The 19653-nt window shown below is 55.8% G+C and overlaps 1 protein-coding gene and 1 pseudogene across 4 annotated transcripts in view; one reads left to right on the forward strand and one right to left on the reverse strand.

Annotated features, from left to right (window-relative positions):
* Positions 1–19653, reverse strand: part of RPTOR (regulatory associated protein of MTOR complex 1) — a 207204-nt gene that overhangs the window by 178366 nt on the left and 9185 nt on the right. The window lies entirely within an intron of this gene.
* On the forward strand, positions 569–687 carry LOC112480139 (annotated as a pseudogene).

Genomic DNA, 19653 nt, shown 5'->3' on the forward strand with positions numbered 1-19653 from the left:
CCGCAGCACGAGCCCGCAGCACGAGCCCGCATGCCCGCGGGAAAGGAAGCACGCGTGGGGACGCGCCCTGCCGCGCTCGCCGAGTGTCCAGCACCAGGGACCGATGAGATCCGCGCCACGCTTGTGGGGCTTGACACTACGCAGGGGACGAATGACCATCTTCTCCAGAGACGGCCATCAGGTCCTAATATGTCTCTTTTCCAATGGACACCAAGACTGGGAGATGCTCTAAACGCTGTGGGAGTGACGGCCACACACAGAGCTGTGCCCCTGCAGGGAGCCGAGATGGCCAGCCTCGAAGCCACCTCGCCACCCGGCCAGCAGGACAGGCAGGCAGTTGTGGGAAATCTGAACCGAGCACATGAGGACAGCTGGGACGTGTCCGGGAAGAACACCGGGCCCCACGCAGTGCTGCTGAGGTGACAACGACCAGAAGCGGGCTGCACAGTGAGCGACAGACCACTGTGTCCACAGCAGCCAACCCAGCGGCCACAGGCACCTGAGCACCATGGCAGCACCGGCTGCGCACAGCATGGCCGGCTTCCTCACCTGGAAAACGAGGACCCTCATCTACGGCCGCGCCACCCTCAACGAGCCCGATCCCGTCTGATCTCGGACGCTAAGCAGGATCAGGCCTGGTTAGGACTCGGGTGGGAGACCACCCAGGAAGACCAGGTGCTGTAGGCGTAAAAAATAAAAAATAAGGGACTGTAAGCTGACAAGGTCCTTGCAATCTGTGAGGTCCACCAAGGGTTGCCTCGCCTAAAAAAATTTAAAAAGTTAAATAAATAAACAAACAAACAATAGAAATAAATAAAAATAAAATTAAAAACAAAAAACAAAAAAAACGAGGACCCTCAGTAAACCAACCAAACAAACAAACAATAGAAATAAAGAAATAAAAATAAAATTAAAAACAAAAAACAAAAAAAACGAGGACCCTCAGTAAACCAACCAAACAAACAAACAATAGAAATAAAGAAATAAAAATAAAATTAAAAAAAAAAAAAAACCAGGACCCTCAGTAAACCCTGAACTGAAACGTGCTCCACACTTGTGGCTAGACCTGGCACCTCGTCACCTAAAGCAGAGGAACGTCCCAGGCCACACTGGACTCACGGCGGCCGCAGTGGCCAGGAGGAGGGGGCAGTGACCATGACCTGCGGAGTCAAGGAGGCCTGGAGGCCGCCCGGCCTCACACACACCTGGGCGTGCCCGCCGGCCTGAGTCCCAGCGTCGTCTCCTGTCACCGCCACCTCCTCCTCTGTGGGGTTCTCGTGCGGCTGAGGGCCAAAGGAGAAAAGTGTGGCTGGGGGGTTAAACACGAGCCCGACAGAGGCCAGATGGCAGCCCAAACGGCGGGCCACAAAGCTGTCCGTGCTCTGACGCAGCAGCATCTCGAGCACATCCGTGAAATGAGGAGAGGAAGCCGCAGACCAGCGTGTGCGGACCCACTTTCCACCGAGAGAGGAGAGGGGAAGGTCTCATGGCTGTAGCCAGTGCAGCGAGGAGATTTCGCGGTACCTTTGCACAGCATCTATCTAGGTTTATAAACCACGTGAATATATCACCTATTCAAAGGATAAAAGTAAACTGATAAATAAAACCATCTGTTATTCTCAAAATTGAAGGAATTAAGTGACAACAAGTAAAAACCGTAAGATACAAACACATTCTTTCTACGATTGAACACAACATCAGGCACTTACCATCAGCAAAACAACACCATTTTGTCGCATTAAATAAATGATGTTCATTTGGGTTTTACTGGTTCTGTAGTTGGATTTATATTGCATTTGTATGTTGATTTTGGATTTATAGCTGCATAAAATTCCTTAACTATGAGGAATTCATACCTAGCTTTAGATAGGGATTTATAAATTTAAGTAGCATCATAATAAAAATTACTTTTTCTTATGGTGACTAAGGGTTTAATTAACTTAAAAAAAAAAGCTACAGATGGAGACACTTCTCTCTATGGCACTGTGGCACTGTGGCACCTGCAAGTGCCATGAGCAGCCAGCTAATGCGGACAAAGTCTCCGAGCGACTGATGTCTACCCCAGTCCTGCAGCACCCTGGGGTCCCAGAGTTGCCCGGTGCCTCTAAGCCAGCAACACCAGAAGCCTGGGAAGCGCACGAAACCAAATGTGGCTCCGACGACGCATGCCTCACTGGGACAGTGTTGTGGAGCAGCCACACCAAGTGTGAACCCTGATTCTAGCACTAAGCGACCGGACTAGAAAACAGAGGTTGCCAAAGCAATAACCAGCTGGAAAACTAAAACATACAGCAATTAAAACACTCAAAAACATTTTATTGATACGTAAGACTGAAGCCATTAAGTTTTTTAAGGTTATCAAAACTATAGCTTTAGATCCAAAGTTGCCTTCAATTATAACAAAAACCTGATACTATCGACAACCACAGAGTAATAAAATTTTCACGCAGTTTTCAACCAGCGAAAGGTTGAAGGGCCCCCCGACTCTGGGGGCGCTGACCCGCCACGCGAGTGATTCGTGCTCTGTCGCTAGCAAAGCTTGTGGTCTCCTTTCATTTGCTTCATCTACACTGGGTCGTTTCCCTTGTTAGTGAATTTTTAACAGCTCCCTCTAGAAATCTAGAGTTAAATCAGAGAATGGCCCCACTGATTGCCAAGAGGTACTATTTACACGAGAATCTTCAGCAGCTGAGAAAACCACCCCTTAGAGAGCATTCGGGTAAGAGACGCCCACAGGAACGATGCCCCACTGAGACCCCGACCTTCACTCCAGCACCCGTACTGCAAACACCTGGGTGAGAGGATGGGCAGGTGGCGTGTGACAGCAGCTCTTAGCGAGCAAACCCACGTCCCCTGATGGAGCCCCACCTGCTCTCCAGCCAGCTGACCCCTGCGGGCCTGGGGCAGCCGGTGTGTGAGGGCCAGCATGGGCCAGGGGCTGTGCTGGTCCCTCACGCACAGAACCCTTCGTCCCCAGAGACGCAGGCTGGGGCCTCGGCCTTACCCGCTGGCACCGCAGCTCAGGGGGAGGGGTACGTGGTGACCAGCCGGGGGGTGGGGGAGCCCTGTTCTGCCTGCTGTGCGGCCCACGTCCCCATTTCTGTTGAGCCATCATGAGGTCAGAGCCTCGGGCCACTCCTTCCTTGGCCCCCAACACCCAGCCCCTCTCCCTAACTCCCCCGAGGGCTGGTACCGGTACCATGGACCTGGCCCGAAGCCCTCCGGCACCAGCCGACACGCACCCCTGAGAGCTTGGAAAGGGTTCTGTGTATCATCTGCTCTGTCACCCACCACCTCCCACATTTCTTCTTAACGTCCAAAAAATGAAAACCGAGAGGTTACATAATTGTCATCACAAAACTATTCTTTAGTAGAACAAAACCAAATCCCAAGCTGTCAGTAACTTCACTGGGAAATGCCGAGTTAGAAACGCTTGGTCTCCTTCTGCTCCGCCAGGCCTGAAACGCCCTGCAGAGTCAGTGGACCTGCCCACGGCGGGGCGTGGGCCACACGCCTCGGGGCCTGGGCGGAGGCCGCCCTCCCTGAGCCACGCTCTGCTCACGCAGCAGGGAAGAGTCCTGTGAGTTTTGGACCCGCACCGCATGGGCATCCGCGTTGGGAACAGGCTGAGCGGCCCGCGCCGGGCGAGGCCACACATGGCGCTTCCCACAGAGCCTCTGGGGGCGCCCGGCGCACCGCGCTCACCCTCCTCACCCTCCGGATGGAAGCAGCGCTGCTTCTCCCCCATCGGAAGGCGAGCTCGTCTCGCTGCTCAGTCAGGGGGAGGAAATCACTTCGAGCACCTCATGACGTGAGTGTGTTTCACAGGTACTTGAATTTCGTCACGGTTCAGTGCTGGTCTCAGAGAAGCGGCTCCCGCCAGAACCCAGCAGCTGCGTGCCACAGCAGCTCAGGAAAATTCAGTCTCTATCCAACACTTAACGCGAAATTCTAAAAAAATGTCTTTCCTCCTCCCAACATAGCTGCTACTTCCTTCTGTGACCACAACTTGACTCCACTTCAGCGTCTGGTTGAAACTGGCTGTGTGCCGACACCTGTTCCCTTTCTGGGAGTCTGGAACGCGGGGGTCTGCCAGGCCTGCACAGGCTGCCTACACCACCAGCGCCACTGAACACCCTGGGCGCCATCTCCCGAGCTGGTCGCCAACCTCCCACGCGTGTTGTCCTAACTCGTTCCTGGAGGACCAGGTGTGTCCTGGGTGACTCCCCAGGGACAAGACCCTTGGAAGCAAGTGCCTGGCCTCTGCAGACTGCACCCCTGCACCTTCCTCCACTGTGACAGTCACAACCATGAGCACCAGGTGCTGAGTCCTAGGGGTCCTCCTGGAGAGCCCTGCAAGGACGGGGTGGTCCTGGGGACCCCCAACATGGAGCCATATCGGTACCGCCTGGTGATCGCCTGCGTTCCTCCCCCTCGCTCCCTCACCTCAGCAGATACGCCACTGCCCACCAGCTGTGAGCTTTCCTACAAGCAGCACTGGTCAGAAGTGCGCCCTTCTCCCCGGCCCCCAAATCTCACGACGTTAATCCCTGATCAGAAATGAGGGCTTCAGCTAGATCTTAAGCTCTCGGAAGGCGCCCGCTTACGCCAACTCCTCCTCATTCTGAGCCTGCACTGCTGTAAGGCTCTGATAGTTTCTCTTGGTTTGACAACAGGACAAATTTGATTTAACATCACTTTCAAATTAATCAATGAAGTCTGCAAGTTAGATTGCCCAGGTAAAAGTGAAATCACTTCCAACAGAAATGTTTTTCGTGACAAACATGAACGGCACGATGAGTAAGGCCAGTAGCAAATCCGGTGACCCAACAGTTCCTGCTTTTCACCAGGCATCAGGGAAAAACCCAAAATCATATAAAAAGGGAGAGGGCAAGGTGCTAAGCATCCCACCCGTGGGATCGTCAAATGGAGCGGCCCGAGAGAACTCGGCAGTCTCCGCCAGGGGCGGCGAGAGCACGGAGCACGGGCCAGGGGAGCTTCGGAGGCTGGGAGCCCCGCACGCCCCGCGGCCCCTCTGCTGTCGCACTGTGTGCCGCAATGGCGCACCCCGCGGCCGCCCAGTGGCAGGGGACAGCTGCGGTCTCAGCCGGCAACGACTGAGTAAAGTGAAGGCTGGCGACGACTCACGCGGGGACCACCGGGAGCTCTCTCACTCACACGTCTGCTGGTTGCGGGCCGGGACCTCAGCTGGCTGTCGATGGGAACGCCAACCACAGCGTTCCTCACGGCAAGGCGGCTGCTCTGGGGACAGCACCCCGCAGACCCAGACGCCCAGACCATGGTCACAAGCGGCCTAGATCCAAGGGGGCAGGACAGAGACCCCACCTCCTGCAGGGAGGAGTCAAAGTCGCTGTGGCTGTTTGGGGAAGACGCAACCTGCCAGCAGCGGGGTCTGAACTCTCTGTCACTGTCAGCACCCCACACGTGCAGCAAGCAAGCTCATCACCACACCTGCATGCTCCGTGAGCCCTGGTTTCCACAGATGACTCGGTGAAAACGGCCTCTGCACAGTGTCCAGGCGGTGAGTGCCACGGGCCGTCTCCAGCCGACGGTCTGCAGAGCCCCCAGGGCCGCGGGGAGCCATCAGTATTGCCCCCGTCCGCTGCTCTGCGCAGGGTGTGCAGACTCTGATCATGGAGAGAGCCTGTGTCCGCTGAGCACAGCCGCTGAGCCCAACACTTACCAGGCCCTGCAGAAATCGGGACTCACAACACAGGGCACAGTCAGCCTCTGAGAGGAGCGATGGCGGACGCACACCCTGAGGTGTCCTGCCACAAACACGTGCCCGGGCGGCCTCGCGCCGGGAGACGGCACGGCCTGGCAGCGCCTGGGTTCCCTCTGGCCCTGCGTGGGGACCCGCGGCCATGGAGGAAGGCCGTGTCAACACAGTGTGATCCGGAATCTGAACCGATTCTTCTGCCCCGCGAGTGGCCGCGGAGAGTGATCAGGACAGCACTGCCGGGCCCCCTCACGCCCACCCAGGAAGCCACAGAGGCTCTGCTCTCCTGTCTGAATGCCGCTCCGCCTTGGCCTCCCTTTTCATCCTGTCCCCAGTCCTGTGTCAGATGTCACCACTCACGCCGGGCTGCCAGCACGCCTTGCCTGACACCCCCATGGACCCGCTCCGCTTGCCGGGCCCCGCCCAGATCACGGCCTCCTCCTCCTCAGGGGCTTTCCCTGCTCCCGCGGCCTTCCGAGGGGAGCCCCGAACCCTCAGGCGGCACCCCCAGTGGCCTCGGTCGGCCCTGGTTCACCCGTCGTCACCTAGCTCCCACCCCTGGCCACGGGGACCCTGGGAATGCCCCCCTCCGCCTCCTCTGGAAAGCGTCCTCGCCGTCCTCCCCCACCTGGAGTCCCCTCCCAGCCTTCTTCAGGCCCTAGGGGAGTGCCACCCCCAGGACGCCCCCAGCCTCTGCACGGCCTGTACCGCTGAGCCTGAACCGCCTTACGTGTTTCCACTTGGCTGTTTGGGGCGCGTCTGCCCTACCCCTGGTCCGGAGAGTATAAACTATGTTTCAACCTCCTTGCAAATCCCCTCTAACATCTACCACACACAGCGCCACACGGACTGTGGTGAACACACAGCTATCTGACCCGCTGCTACTGCCTCTCAGAAGGGGCCGGGAACAGCGACGCCTCTGGGCCCAGAACGGGAGCCTCCGGAATGCCAGCGTCTTCCTCCTCTCCTGAGGGCAACACGGCTCTGACACACCTGTGCCACAGCGGCCAGGTCCCCTAAACGCCACCACTGCCAAGTCGACCTGTGCCAGAGCCGTTTAAATAAGAGAAAATGTCCACATCATTGGAGTTAAAACTGTGTGGGCGTTTCTCCAAAACGGTTTCTGGAAAGCAACTCCTGTGCACCAGCAGCATCGAGGGGAAAAGAGTAAAATCTAAACACTATACATCGAAGTGAGGTGACCACAGCACGAGCCTGGGTGTACCCCCAGCACAGAGCGCCCTGCAGAGGCGCCGTCCTGTGACGACTCGGGTGCGCCAGCCTGTAAGAGGTCCCACGGCTGTCCAGGCGAACACATAAACAAAAAGCTGCAGCCTCATCGTGCCGCTGGCCTTTGAAGAACTAGGGAAAAAAAGGAGGTTCAAGAAGAAAATTTTATAGCAGATGTAGCCAAAAAGATAAACATACTCCTTTTCAATTTATTTCTTTAACACTGAAAAGCACAGAAGATGGACCTCCACGGCGGATTCCCCACCAGGCAGGTGTGAGGACGGGGCGGGGGTCCGCAGACTTCCTGAACGTGAGACGTACGTGCTCATGGCACGGACGGTAACCGAGGCGACCGCCCACGCAATCGGCTTCTGGAGGATCCCGGTCCCAGCCTGCCTCCCTGGGCACGCGCCCGCGTCACGACGCCCGCCAACCTAGGCCGGCACGAACATCCAAACGGACCTCCCCGGCCTTCAGAGCTGCTCTGCGACGCGTGGGGGCCTCGCACGCCCAGCACGACCAGGGGGTCCGGGGAGAAACAGTGGACGGGCAGGAAGCCCGGCGAGCTGGCGCACTAGCTGCGTCTTTCCTCCGTTCCTCTGACTCAGGCACACCCCGGAGGAGACCCGGCTTTTCCCGAGCTCTTCCCAAAGGCTCTCATAACCTCCGATCTAGCTTCCGAAACACACACACGCCACAATACAGAGGGGACGGCTGTCACGAGGACAGACGTTGCAGGGTTTTATCTCACGGGAAAGACCCCCACTCTCCAACTGGCCATTTACCGCGGAGCCGCACTTGAGAAATAAAGGAAGAGAAGAACCACCCTGTGATGGATATTTTTAATTAAAACGTTCAGTTTTCAGTAATGGCTGGTTCTCCGTGCTGATTTTCAAAGACTTCGTTCTTGTGCTCCCAGCCCTCAGACAAGCTCTTCACACGCAGAAGGCACAATGCGTCTCCGGCTTAGGTAGGAGGCAGAGGATAGGGCTCCACGGTGGGGCTCCCGGGCGGGTGTCACGCGGCTGAGGGGCGCACATTTGCCAAGTGCAGGTCTTTCACGCACAACATTCTACTGCAAGGATGGGAACCCCGACAGGAGTCTGCCTTTGCGGGTCGGGGATGCTAGCGTCCAACGGAGAGGCCAGAGTTCACCCCCACAGTCAAAGAACTGAAAGACCCCTAAATACCAGTGTCACTTCTACAAACCAGTAGTTCTCAGACTTCTGGGTCTCAGGACCCCTTTATACTCTGAAAACTCATGGAGGATCTGAGACGCTTTGCCAATGATAAGTACTAATATTTAGCACGTTACAACTTAAAACCGAGGATTTTTTCATTCTTATTAATTTGTTAAAAACTAACAATTACAAACCTATTACATGTTAATACATATGAAATTTTTTAAAAAAACTATCTTCCCAAACAAAAAAAACAAGTGAGAAGTGGTGATGTTTTTCATTTTCGCGAACAGCTTTAGCGTCTGACCTGAGACCCCAGGAACATTCTCTAGGTGCTTTTGACTCCAGTCTGTTGCAATTTCCTTTTGGGTCACTTACATGAAGAAAACCCAGCCTCACACAGATAGGCAGCTGCGTATCCACATGCAGGCTTTTCAAATAATTGTCAACGTTTTTTGATACTACACAACTCAGCAAGCAGTAGTTTCTCAAAAGCTACTTGCCACATAGAACCTACAGCATCTCGAGACCCTGTGCCTACCCTGTCACATTAGAGTCTAGTGCTTTGCCACACGTGCTTTAAGTGGTTCTCTGACTCGCACGACCCTGTGACATCAGGCTGCACGGTCACCTAAAGAGACTGGTTCACTGAGTCACGCAGACCTTCCCACATCTGTGGGTCGTCTGATATGGAGTGTTGCACTCCATATCAGACGACCACGCTCACTAATGTCACCGCCAGTCTCACTGAGATGGCTTCAGGCATGGGGAAGCGGTCAAGTTCACAGTGGCAGTTAATTCTAATTTTCGGTCAAAAGCCCGAATTTTATCACCGACAAGTACCATCGGTTGTGTTCCTTGGAGTGACAGGCTTACTTCATTCATTTTTAAGAAAATTCTTCCCACTGTTCTTTCAAGGAGAAACAGTGTCCGTGAAGAGAACACTGACGCCAGGCGGTCCTCGGGGAGCCCGGGGGCTCGGGTCCAGACCACGGCAAGCACTGCAGAGGGGCAGCCGCAATCTTTTGGTGGCGAGGGTCTTGCCTTCGATGCGTATGAGACGCGGCCTCCATGCCGTGCAGTCGGGTGAGGCGTCCTGGAGCTCCGCTCACAGCTCCGTCGCACAGGCGCTCTGCCTGGAGGTGGCCGGGACCCCGAAGCCGCAGGAGCACCGCACGGGAAGGCCCGCTACCGCGGTCACACCGCACGCCCATCTGTGCTCTGGCACGAAGAGCGAGGTTTCTGCCCGCTCCGCCGGGGCACTTCCCCGCTGAGGCGGGGCTGGCCCTGTGCAGAAGGCATGCTCCCGGCAGACAGATCAAAGGCACAAATAACCACTACCGAGAATTTTTTTAAAAAGGAAAGCCCTACAAGCATTGAAAAGAGAACTCTTTTAATAATTTTTTAACTTAGATAAAAAGACAAATCCCTAGAAAAACACAGCTCACCAAAACCGACTCAAGAAGGAATAGAAAGCTTCTAAAACTCAACACTGGTGTACACCCTCAGCCTGCTCCTCTCCCCTGGGGCATCTACCTCTTCCCAGGAGACTGTGCAGCTGCAGACCAAAAGACACACACGAAGAGCGCTTATAGCGGCGCCGATCACGACACACAGAAGCTAGAGCACCCCGAACGTTCAACAGCTGTGGGATGAATGGACGCACCGCGGCCCATCCGTCCAGCAGCACACACCGTCAGCAACGAGCATGCGCAGACCCCATCCATCCAACAGCACGCACCGTCAGCAACGAGCATGCGCAGACCGCTGCTACGTGAGGGCGCGGGCCTGCCTCGGGGTTCCCTGAGCCTCGGGGGTTCCCTGAGCCTCGGGGGTTCCCTGAGTAGGGGCTTCAGACTCGAGGGTAGCCAGGCGCCCTTCCGGCCCTGATGGCAGCAGCGCTGCTTCCAGGTACGGACTTCATTCACTACACGGTTTGTTTCGTAGATCTTTCTGTGTATGGAGCACATTTAAAAACTGTGCAAAGGTTAAAAAACAGATGAAGTGCTGCATGACTGGGTCATGTTCTTACTCCACGAACACGTGCTGAAGACCAGTCACGAAGCGTCCCCAGCCTGAGGGATGTGCGCGCAACGAGTGATAAAGACCCTAAGAAACAAAACTTAGCAGAGGAAAAATGAGACGTTTGAGCTAGAGCTGGAAGCGTCTGGACCCAGCCCTGCTGCAGGCCTTTCAGCTGTTCTGGCCACATAGAAAGTAGAATAAAAAGACACCCGCATCTTGGAAGGTGACTCTCCCCAAGATGCCACCTGCCATCAAGACGAGGCTCACACCCCAGGGCCGTAAGAAAGTATCCAACCAGTTCCACACGTCTCAGTGTAGCAAAATCTATGACAACTCAAGCGCCATTCTTGTCTCTCAGGCTCAAGCTCAGAGAAAGTCGGCCTGTATGAAGCCGCATCTGCAGGAGAGACGGGGATAGGTGAGGCGAAGCTGGCGTGCGCGCCACCGTCGAACCCAGCAAGGTGAGGGCTGATGTCCTCGCAGACCCTCGCACCGCTGCCTCTCAGCCCCTCCACCTGCCGGCGGCACGGTGATGAACATGGGGAAGCCTGCTCACGACCGCGACCGGGAGCAGGGACCTCGGAAGACGTCAGAGTGACGTTTAGCGCCGTGTGCCGCAGGACGCAGCAGGCGCGCAGATGCCTAGACTGTGAAGGAAGAGCATTTGTAACGCGTGTTTTTCATAAACTCTGCAGTTTTTGAACCTCTAGTCACTAAAGAGTGTGTTTAACGCGCATTCAAATATTTTAAAACCCAATCCAAAAAATCATTTAAGTAAATCTCCAGGCTCCTCTTCACAATTATGTACAATAAAACATCTTATTTCTAAACTACATGCAGATAGGCCTAAACAAAATTTACTTGACAACACTAGTGACTTTAAACTGTAAGTCTTTGTGGCACATAAGCGTGGGTGTCAACAGCAATGGGTTCAAGCAGCGTCAGTGGCACCCCCGGAGGTATGCGGCAGAGCTGGCCCCACGGCCGCAGCAGCTCTGGGCGCCTCAGAAGACTAAGGAAAGAGTAACACACGGAAGAAGCACTGGGACAATAACGAGACGTTATAAAACTAAGAACGTTCTTACATAACTTCGTGTTCACTCAATTCCCAGCCGACCCCCTTCCCAGCTTTCTGTAACTATTCACATCAAAGCCAATTCTCATTCTCTTCTGGAGAAGTATAAAGAAGTTGGGGGGAAAAGGATTCAAAATCCAGCCAAAATCAGCTCACGCTCCTTCCATATGTTACGAGTTGATATCAATAATACGTGGCTCACTTTAAATGTCTGGACTCTGGTGGCGACTTGTCAATAAATAGCCCAATACATCTGTGGTCAGTAAATAGCCCAACACATTTATTTTAATAAAGTTTCATGACTCACCAGCTACCAAAGACCTGATTTAATTAAAAGTTCGGGACATGATCCCATTTTCTCATGATAAAGCCATCCACACGCCACCCGGGCAGAGAGTGAGCCTGCGCGTTCTCGGGCAGCCGGTCCTCGGGAAAGGGGACAGTTCCGAGGAAATGGAACGGGGAAAGGTTAAAAAAAACATGAGCTGGGGGAAAGGACGTTCTCCGCCACGTCATCGGGGTGAGGTGACCACAGAGAGACGACGAGCAGTGTCCACTGGGACCCTTGCTCCCTGAGAAGCCCACACAGGGTCCCGCAGTAGGGCCCCTGCCTAGGGGACAGGGAAACCCCACAAGAGCTCTGCTCATCTCAAAAGCCAGTTATTTCTGAGTCGCCCTCTAAAGTTTAAATGTTTATGCTTTTACTTTTTTTTTCAGTTCTCATTAGTTCTGACCTTAAAAGCTCAAAGAGAAATTCAGCACCGCACATCCCTCCCCGAAGCCCCAGCTGAGCAGCTTTTCTGTAACTCTCGGTGAAATTCCAACAGAAAACAACATTCATTAAAGTGCAATTCGGGATGCTAACGGGTTCCGCTTCACACCTTAGAAGGAACACTGCGTCCGGGACAGAAAAAGCTACAGGTGCACGCACGCGGAGGGCTGGCCCCAGCCCTGGCCCCGGCCCCGGCCCCGGCGGCCTCCCTGGCAGCGCGGGCGGCTCTGAGAACCACCCTGTGCAGGGAGGCTGCGATGGCCGGACGCGATTCTGTGAGGTGTTGGGGACGGGACGGACCTGAAAGGTGGGACTCTGCGGAAGGCAGATGGGCTCCCCAAGGCACTGGGCGCCATCCGGTGAGGGAGACCTGACCAGAGACGAGACTGACCTTCCTGAGGCAGTACTGGACTCAGCAGCGGACGGCCAGCCTCTGGTGTGATGACGCTGGTCCCCGGGGATTTGGGACTCGTCAGGCTCCGTGACCACGTGAGCCCGTACACACCTGTCTCGCCGGTTCCGTTTCTCTGGACAACCCTGGCTTACACCCCCCTCCCCACAACGAGTCGGGGCCACATCCCAGAGGTGTTATGCATGGGAAGAATGGAACGACGCTTTCTCCTCAGACAGCAGGTAGCCGTGCCAGCCGCAAAGGCCCAAGGGGCCGGTGACAAAGGAGGCAGAGCCCAAGAGGCCCTCGGAACTAGGAGAGCACTCTCGCTAGCCACTCCCGTCAGTAAAATGGACACCTCGTAAAGGCCTCATTCTCCATGTGACACAGCCCCAAAAGAACTAATTAAACGTCCTCTGCCTACCCATGACAACGACCAGCTGAAAGCATCTGACCACGAGTGTCCCCAGGAGAGCCTGAAGCAACGGCGGCGGCCCGCTCTGGTTTCCGTCACACACAGTGTCTCCCCTCTGCGGTCGAAGCGTTTTCCAGATGGCGCCTGAATATCCCCCGCTTCACGACCAGACCTCGCACGGGCCCAGAAGAGGCACAGGCCGCTGACCACTCGGCCCTCGGTACCAAGAGTGACAGGCTGCAAAAAGCAGCCGTGGACAAGGACAACCAGACATCTTTTTAATGACAGATGCTCTTACATGTGCTAAAGGATTAAGCGAAGCCAAAAACTCTGACAAATTTTCTAATGAAAAGGTCACGCAGATTTAAAACAGCCCGTCTGTCCTGTTGTCATTTTCACGACGAGCGTGTGTCCAGAAGGCAGACGCATGGTGCACTGACAGTCATGGAGCCGTGCGGTTCGGCGCCCCGGGACCTCGAGCCCACGCCGCACAGTCTCGAGGGAGGAGAGGAGCCGCGCTCCTGGGCCCGGCCAGCTCCGCCTCTCTGGGTGCCGCGGCAGGTGGCCGGTGGCCCATTTTACAGGGAAGCCACGTTCACAGCGATCAAAGGCTCAGTCCTTCTGCGGCCACAAAGCCAGGAGTCCCTGAGCTGCGTTCTGAGTCCAGGGCCACCTGGCATCCCCTCGCCGCCACGTGAGGCATCCTGGCAACACGGGAACCCTGACAACACCGTCGAACGGAGATGGCCACCCAGCCGCTTCCCAGAGGATGACGTGACAAAGCCGTTGTCCCAGCGGGCAACACTCCTGCGGCGCTGGGCCACTGGGCTCTGTCCCCAGTCGGCCCTCAGGAGCCGGCGCCAGTGTCTCCCTCCCAGATGCCCAGGGCAGCTGGAAGCGCGGCCACCCCTTCCTCATTCCACCTGCTTCGCAACTCGCCCTGAGGGGCCTCGGCTTCCAGGCCTCTCAGGATCCTAGTGAGCTTCTTCCTCCCGCCCCGTGCCGCAGACCTGAGTCCTGTCTGTCCTGCCAACGCCTCTCCAAGGAGGACATCCAGAACGAAACGGGACACGCCTCGTGCTCGCAAACGCCAGAGTACAGGGGGGCGAGCAGAAACAGCAGGCGGTCGAGCACTCAGCTCTTTCGCACCCCAGGTCCCGCTCACGGATTGCTAAACACGTCTGTATTTATGCAACCAGTGGGGGAGAAGAAAGAGGAAGGGGGGTGGAGGGAGGGGCCAGAGGCAGGTCAGGCTGGGAACCCTCTGTTTACCACATCCCACTGCGTCCCATCCTTTCGAGATCCTGTTCAGTCCTGATTCCGTCACCTGCATTATCGCCGGTCCCTCCCGATTCCGTTTCCCCAGCAAGCGTAGCGGGCACGCCTTCCAAAGCTTTACTCAGCACGCGGACGGAACCGGGAACAGAGCAGCGTGGATACCCGCACACGGAGCCACACTCCCCAGGCCCCTCGAGGCCGCCGCGAGAGCGACAGCTTGATCACAGAGCAGTGGTGCAGCCACCTGGAGCCACGCCCTGCAGCTCACCTGCTGTGCGCTGACTCAAACGGGGACGGGAGAAACAGCCAAAGCACAGCGGACCCCTGAACAACGCAGGGATGAGGGCGCCGACCCCGCCCTCGGGCATAACTTCTGACTCCCCAGAAACCTAACTGCCGACCGAAGCCGTCCTGATACGCAGCCGATCAACCCACGTTTTATGTCACACACACACATATTTTGTCCCTCTCCAGCAAGGCAAGCTGGAGAAAAGAAAACGTCACTAGAAAACCCTAGGGAAGGACGTGAACTCACGGTGCCGCACGTGTGAACGGAAAACGACCCACGCGTGAGGCCCGTGCAGCTCACGCCATCGTTCAAGTGTCCACTGCGCCCCAGCTGACCGCAGCACGTGCGAAGCATCCGCTGGACGGTGACCAGAAAGTGCGATGAAACAATGGAGTGGCCAGGCGCTGACCAGGGCAGCGGCACGCGTGACGGGCGAGGCAGTGGCACCGGTACTGGGGAGCAGTGGACTCAGGCCGCCCACAGCGCGGAGAAGAACAGAGCCCTGGGCACGTGGCCCTCATGCCCTGTGATGGACGCTGAGCCCGGGGCGCCCACACCGCCACCTCAGCCAATCCCGGGGGTGGAAGAACCCGCCTTCCAGACACAGACCAACCGCCACCCTCAGAGCCCACAGCCCAGCCACCTCCTTCACGGGCTCTCACTCAGGGCCACCGTCCTGTGCCCGACGCCGCGCCCAGGGCCACCGTCCCTTGCCCCGACGCCACACTCGGGGCCACCGCCCCTGTATCCCAAGGCGAGCACTATGCCACCACCACGTTCGCATGCCCAGCCGCCGGCTGCAAGCAGCTTGGTAGGACACAGTCCTGCCCGTGACAGCTGGCGGGGATTCCATGAGCAGAACGCCCTTCATCTGCAAATTCAAGTATGAGTACTTTTCCACTGCAAACTCTGTCAGGGGCACCTTGTCATCGGTCCATGGGTTCCAGCTAAGGAAGGCGTCCCCACCTCTGGGAAAAGAAAGTGCACTAACGAGAGCAGTTTGGAAACAGACAGACGGCAGGAGCCAGGACGCTGCTGCAGAGAACTCAGCGCGGTGGCCTCGCCTGTCTCCACGGTCACTCCGGGCGGGAGTCTGCACTGATGAGGCGACGCATAACATGGGGGGAAGGGAACCACAGGAAACCTGAATACGCAGCGTCAGGCGAATAAAGTATAGACAAACAGAGCCATTAAAAATTAGTAAAAAGAATATTTAACAATACAGGAAACCCGCATATAACAAAGTAAATACAAAAAGATACAACGAAACCATACAGATACCATCATGGCAACCCTGTAACCCCACACGCACTTGCAACGACCAGCAACTCCGAAATCCATTCCAGTAGTTTTAACTATTATTTCATTACGATTATTATTTTCCTCAGTTTTTCAAATCTATGAAATTGCTCTTAGTAATTTTTTTAAGGTAAAAATAATAAAACACCAAACTCCACAATGAAGGTGATTTCTGATCCACGGCACAGAGAGGCACAAAATGCTGTGGGGTTACCGGAGGGGACACGGGACCCAGGAAGAGGCCAGCGTCGGAAGCACCCCTGGAAGGTGCTGTGCGTTTACCGGGGCCGGGGGCAGCCACGTTTCCTTCTGCGACCGGGTTTTACGTGCTCTGCAGTTTCAGAGGGTGTGTGTGCGTATCAACAGCCACTAACTCCCAACCACACAGGATGCAAATTGGTGGGAATAAGTGGAAAGCCTGAAATAAAAAGAGACTGCAACTCAAAAAAGTAATACCATTCTTTAAAATTGTAAGTATTTATATGCAAGTTTATGCACTACAAATTGTGGACTCAGGTATCTTATTAACCTCATTGTAGTTCACTAACGCAGTAAGGCTGGCCTGTCTGCATTTGTAAATTAGGAGAAGTACTGTTTGATACATTTCACCGCAGTGCTCTCGTCGAGGTCTCTCTTCCCTCTGGCTCCTTAGGCATCCAGTGTCTTTGCTAAGCTACAGCGTTCCTTTCCTGTCCTAACCAAGAAAAGCAAGCAGCTACGGCGAGTCACGAAAACCAAAGCTTAACACGTCTCAGCAAAAGCTCTAAGAAAGAAAAGAATGGGAATTACATTATCACGTGTCACCCTGTGGCCATCCCTGGGCACTTCAGACGTGAACTTGTTAAAATGTGGGTCTCAGGTGACCCTGAGCAAGCACGTTTTGTAAGGCTACACAGTGCAGGACCCAGGAGAAGGCCAACCCCGACCGCAGAGAGGGCGGGAACGAGGCGGCCAGGGGCAGGAGGCCCCCGACACGCGGGTCCCTGCCTGCGGTCACCGCCGTGACTCAGCTCCACACCGCATCGCCCGCCTTCTGTCCCCGCACCAACTGCCTCTTCACAGGCTGTGTCACTCATAAGCACCTCGGAGCATGCCGTGACCCCCTGTCACCCAGGCCTAACTCTGTTCCCGCCGGGGCTTCCCAAGTCAAATTCTTAGGAGAGCCAGGTTGGTCCAGCTCACCTTCCCAGCCCGCCAGGAAGCAGCTGCCTGGGCCCAGACATCCGACCCCGGCCCACTTGGCCACAGGAGGAGGGGCAGGGCCGCCATGAAGAGGGGTTAGGACCAAAAGGAAGGGGCTGGGGGCTCGCAGACACCAGACCAGACGCAGCATTCAGGAAATGCTACAGGTCAACTGCCTCCCAAAAGCCTGTCCCTCCCCTGCCCGTTAGCTACGTGCTCCTCAGTTGTCCCGATGGACAACTCCCTTCGCCTCCCACAACCCCAGGCACCTCCATCACCCTCTGCACCCAAGTCCTCTCCCCAAGCTCGACCCATGGCTTCAAATCCCAACGCAGCAGACTTGATCTTCCTAAAACCCAGCTCGTGAGCGTTCCTCCAGAGTCCCCTTCTCTGAGTTCATGTCACATCAGTAACCTCCTGCCCCCAGAAAAACACAGGTAGGACGCGAAGACGTCACCACGAATGCAGGTGCACCTTAACACAGAACGGTGGTTCCCCACGGAATGCGCATAGGTACGTGAATACACGCAGGGGTCAGTTCACACGCACACTTCCCTTCCATGTCGGCTGAGAGGACCTAAAAGGCATGGCGTCCTGGGGGCCAGAGCCCACCCGGACCCAGACCAGGCCTCGCGACTCTCCAGCAGAGGGAGCCGGGCTCCTTGGGGAGACGCCTGATTGTGGCGCCAGGCGGGAGACGTGCCGGCTGCGCCAGACAGTGACGAGCCGTCCCAGAAACCCACAAGGACGGGTGTGTCGGAGACGCAGGGGTCAACTGAGAGAGCTCCCGGCGGCCGAAGATGGGGCCGAAGATGGAGCCGTCTGAGCAGCAAAGTTAAGTCGTGCTGGATTAGAACCCCAAGGACAAAGAGAGCGCCCAAGGGGAGGATGTCAGCAGGGATGAGTCACGCTGAGGGCAGGGACCGCTAATGCGGTGACATAAGGTCACTTTCTCTCTGTGGATTTCCTCCCCAAACCGATGACCCCAGCCCCATCATACAGACACTGGATAAATCCCCACAGAGGGGCGGTCTGACTGTGGGTGTCACCCAAAACAAGGGCCCCAGACGTCACAGCCCAGAGGGGCCTCAGGCGATGAGTAAACGTAGTGTGGCGTCCTGGGTGAGACTAGAAGAGAAAATGTGAAAACTTGGCAAATCCAAATGAAGTATGGACTTTAGTTGACTGTAACACATCGACACTGATTCATTAGTCGTGGCAAATGTGCCACAGTAACGTAGGAGGTTAGCAGCAGGGGGCCGGGGACAAAGTACACGGGAACGTTATCTTCCCAATTTTTCTGCAGATCTAAACTATCCTAAAAAATAGAGTCCATTCCAAACAAAAACCCGCCAGGTTTTCTTTCTTCTGATTATTCACCAAATCCTACGATTCTCTCCCCCACCTCTCCAGATGTCACTGGCTACTCCACACTCCGCAGCCCACCGCACTCACAGACCTTCTGAGATTCTGTTGCTTTCCAAGTAAATGTCATTTCCTCGCCCTACCGTCCGGGCCCTTAAGGACTGGGCTCGAAGCTCCTCTGGCTCCTGGAACTGGACCCTCCACCCCCAGCCCACGCTGCCCTCTCCGCCACACTCGCTGAAACCCTGCTGGCCCCTCCGACCCTCCAGCTGCCCTGCTGCCTCGAGCCAGCAGGTGAAACCTCCCGGGGCCCCCTGACCTCCCCCACCCATCCCCCCTCACCTGTGCACCGGTCTGCCTGGCCCACCCTCCCAGGGTCACCTTTCAGAGCAGAAGCGGAGAAGCCCACAGCTACGTGGGGTGGGTGGGCCTGGTCTTGACGGCTGGGGCTTCCGAGTGTCCTTCCGAGTGTTACGCTGTTAGGCGTCCCCCCCCCCACAAGGGCGAGTAGAGCGAAAATGGATCATTCAAGAGAAGCTTTGACAACACACAGCATCGCCCTGCTGTGGAGAAGGGGCAGACAGACAAGTGGGAAACACTCCAAAATGCTAAGGGTGGCACAGCAGGATTTTACTTAATTTTATTTCCATTTTCTTCTGTTTCTCCATATTTTCTACATGTTTTACAATGACATTTGTTCCTTTTATGATCTGAAGAAAAACAAGTTTTTGAGGAATTCGGTTACTCAAAAAAAAAGAAAAAAGTTCAAGTATCTGTCAAGCACTAAGCCCATTTTCAGTGAGAAGCTTTATCTAAAGCGCAGCAGCGTTCCGGGGACACTGTGACGCCTGTGGTCAGGCAGGACCGCACTTCAGGAGAAGGCCCACACGTGTGTGAAGTGACAGACAGAGAAGCGGTCCCCGGGCCGGGCCCTGCTCCCTGGGCCAGCCCGCCACAGCCCAGAAACAGCACGGACGCTCCCTCCCCGATGCTGTGGTCACTCACGCGGCGAACGGCTGCCAACACACCGGCGTACTGGGGACACCTACTACAGCAAAGAAGTGACAGACGCCTGCACCTCTACACTGGTTTCGCCTCTGCAGAAGCGAAAGCTGGACCCAGGCCAAGGCTTAGAGGGACACAGAAGAGGACAGGTCTGATTTGACATTTGACTTTCACTGTCCTGTGTCTTTAAACTGCTTGTCTGGTCAGGTTTGAAGAATAAAAGAAGTTATCCAAGAAAACACCAAACTGAACGAAATGCACCGTGCACGGTTCATCGCCAACGCCCTCCCCCACCCCGGCATGGGGACAAGGACAACACCCCACGGGGACAACAGGGATGAATGGAGACCAGATGCTAAGGGGACAGGGGGCTGGGAACATTTTAGGCAACACTTTGAACACTTCC

Source organism: Pteropus alecto, unplaced genomic scaffold (genome assembly GCF_000325575.1).
Source record: "Pteropus alecto unplaced genomic scaffold, ASM32557v1 scaffold134, whole genome shotgun sequence".
In the NCBI taxonomy this organism is placed as follows: domain Eukaryota; kingdom Metazoa; phylum Chordata; class Mammalia; order Chiroptera; family Pteropodidae; genus Pteropus; species Pteropus alecto.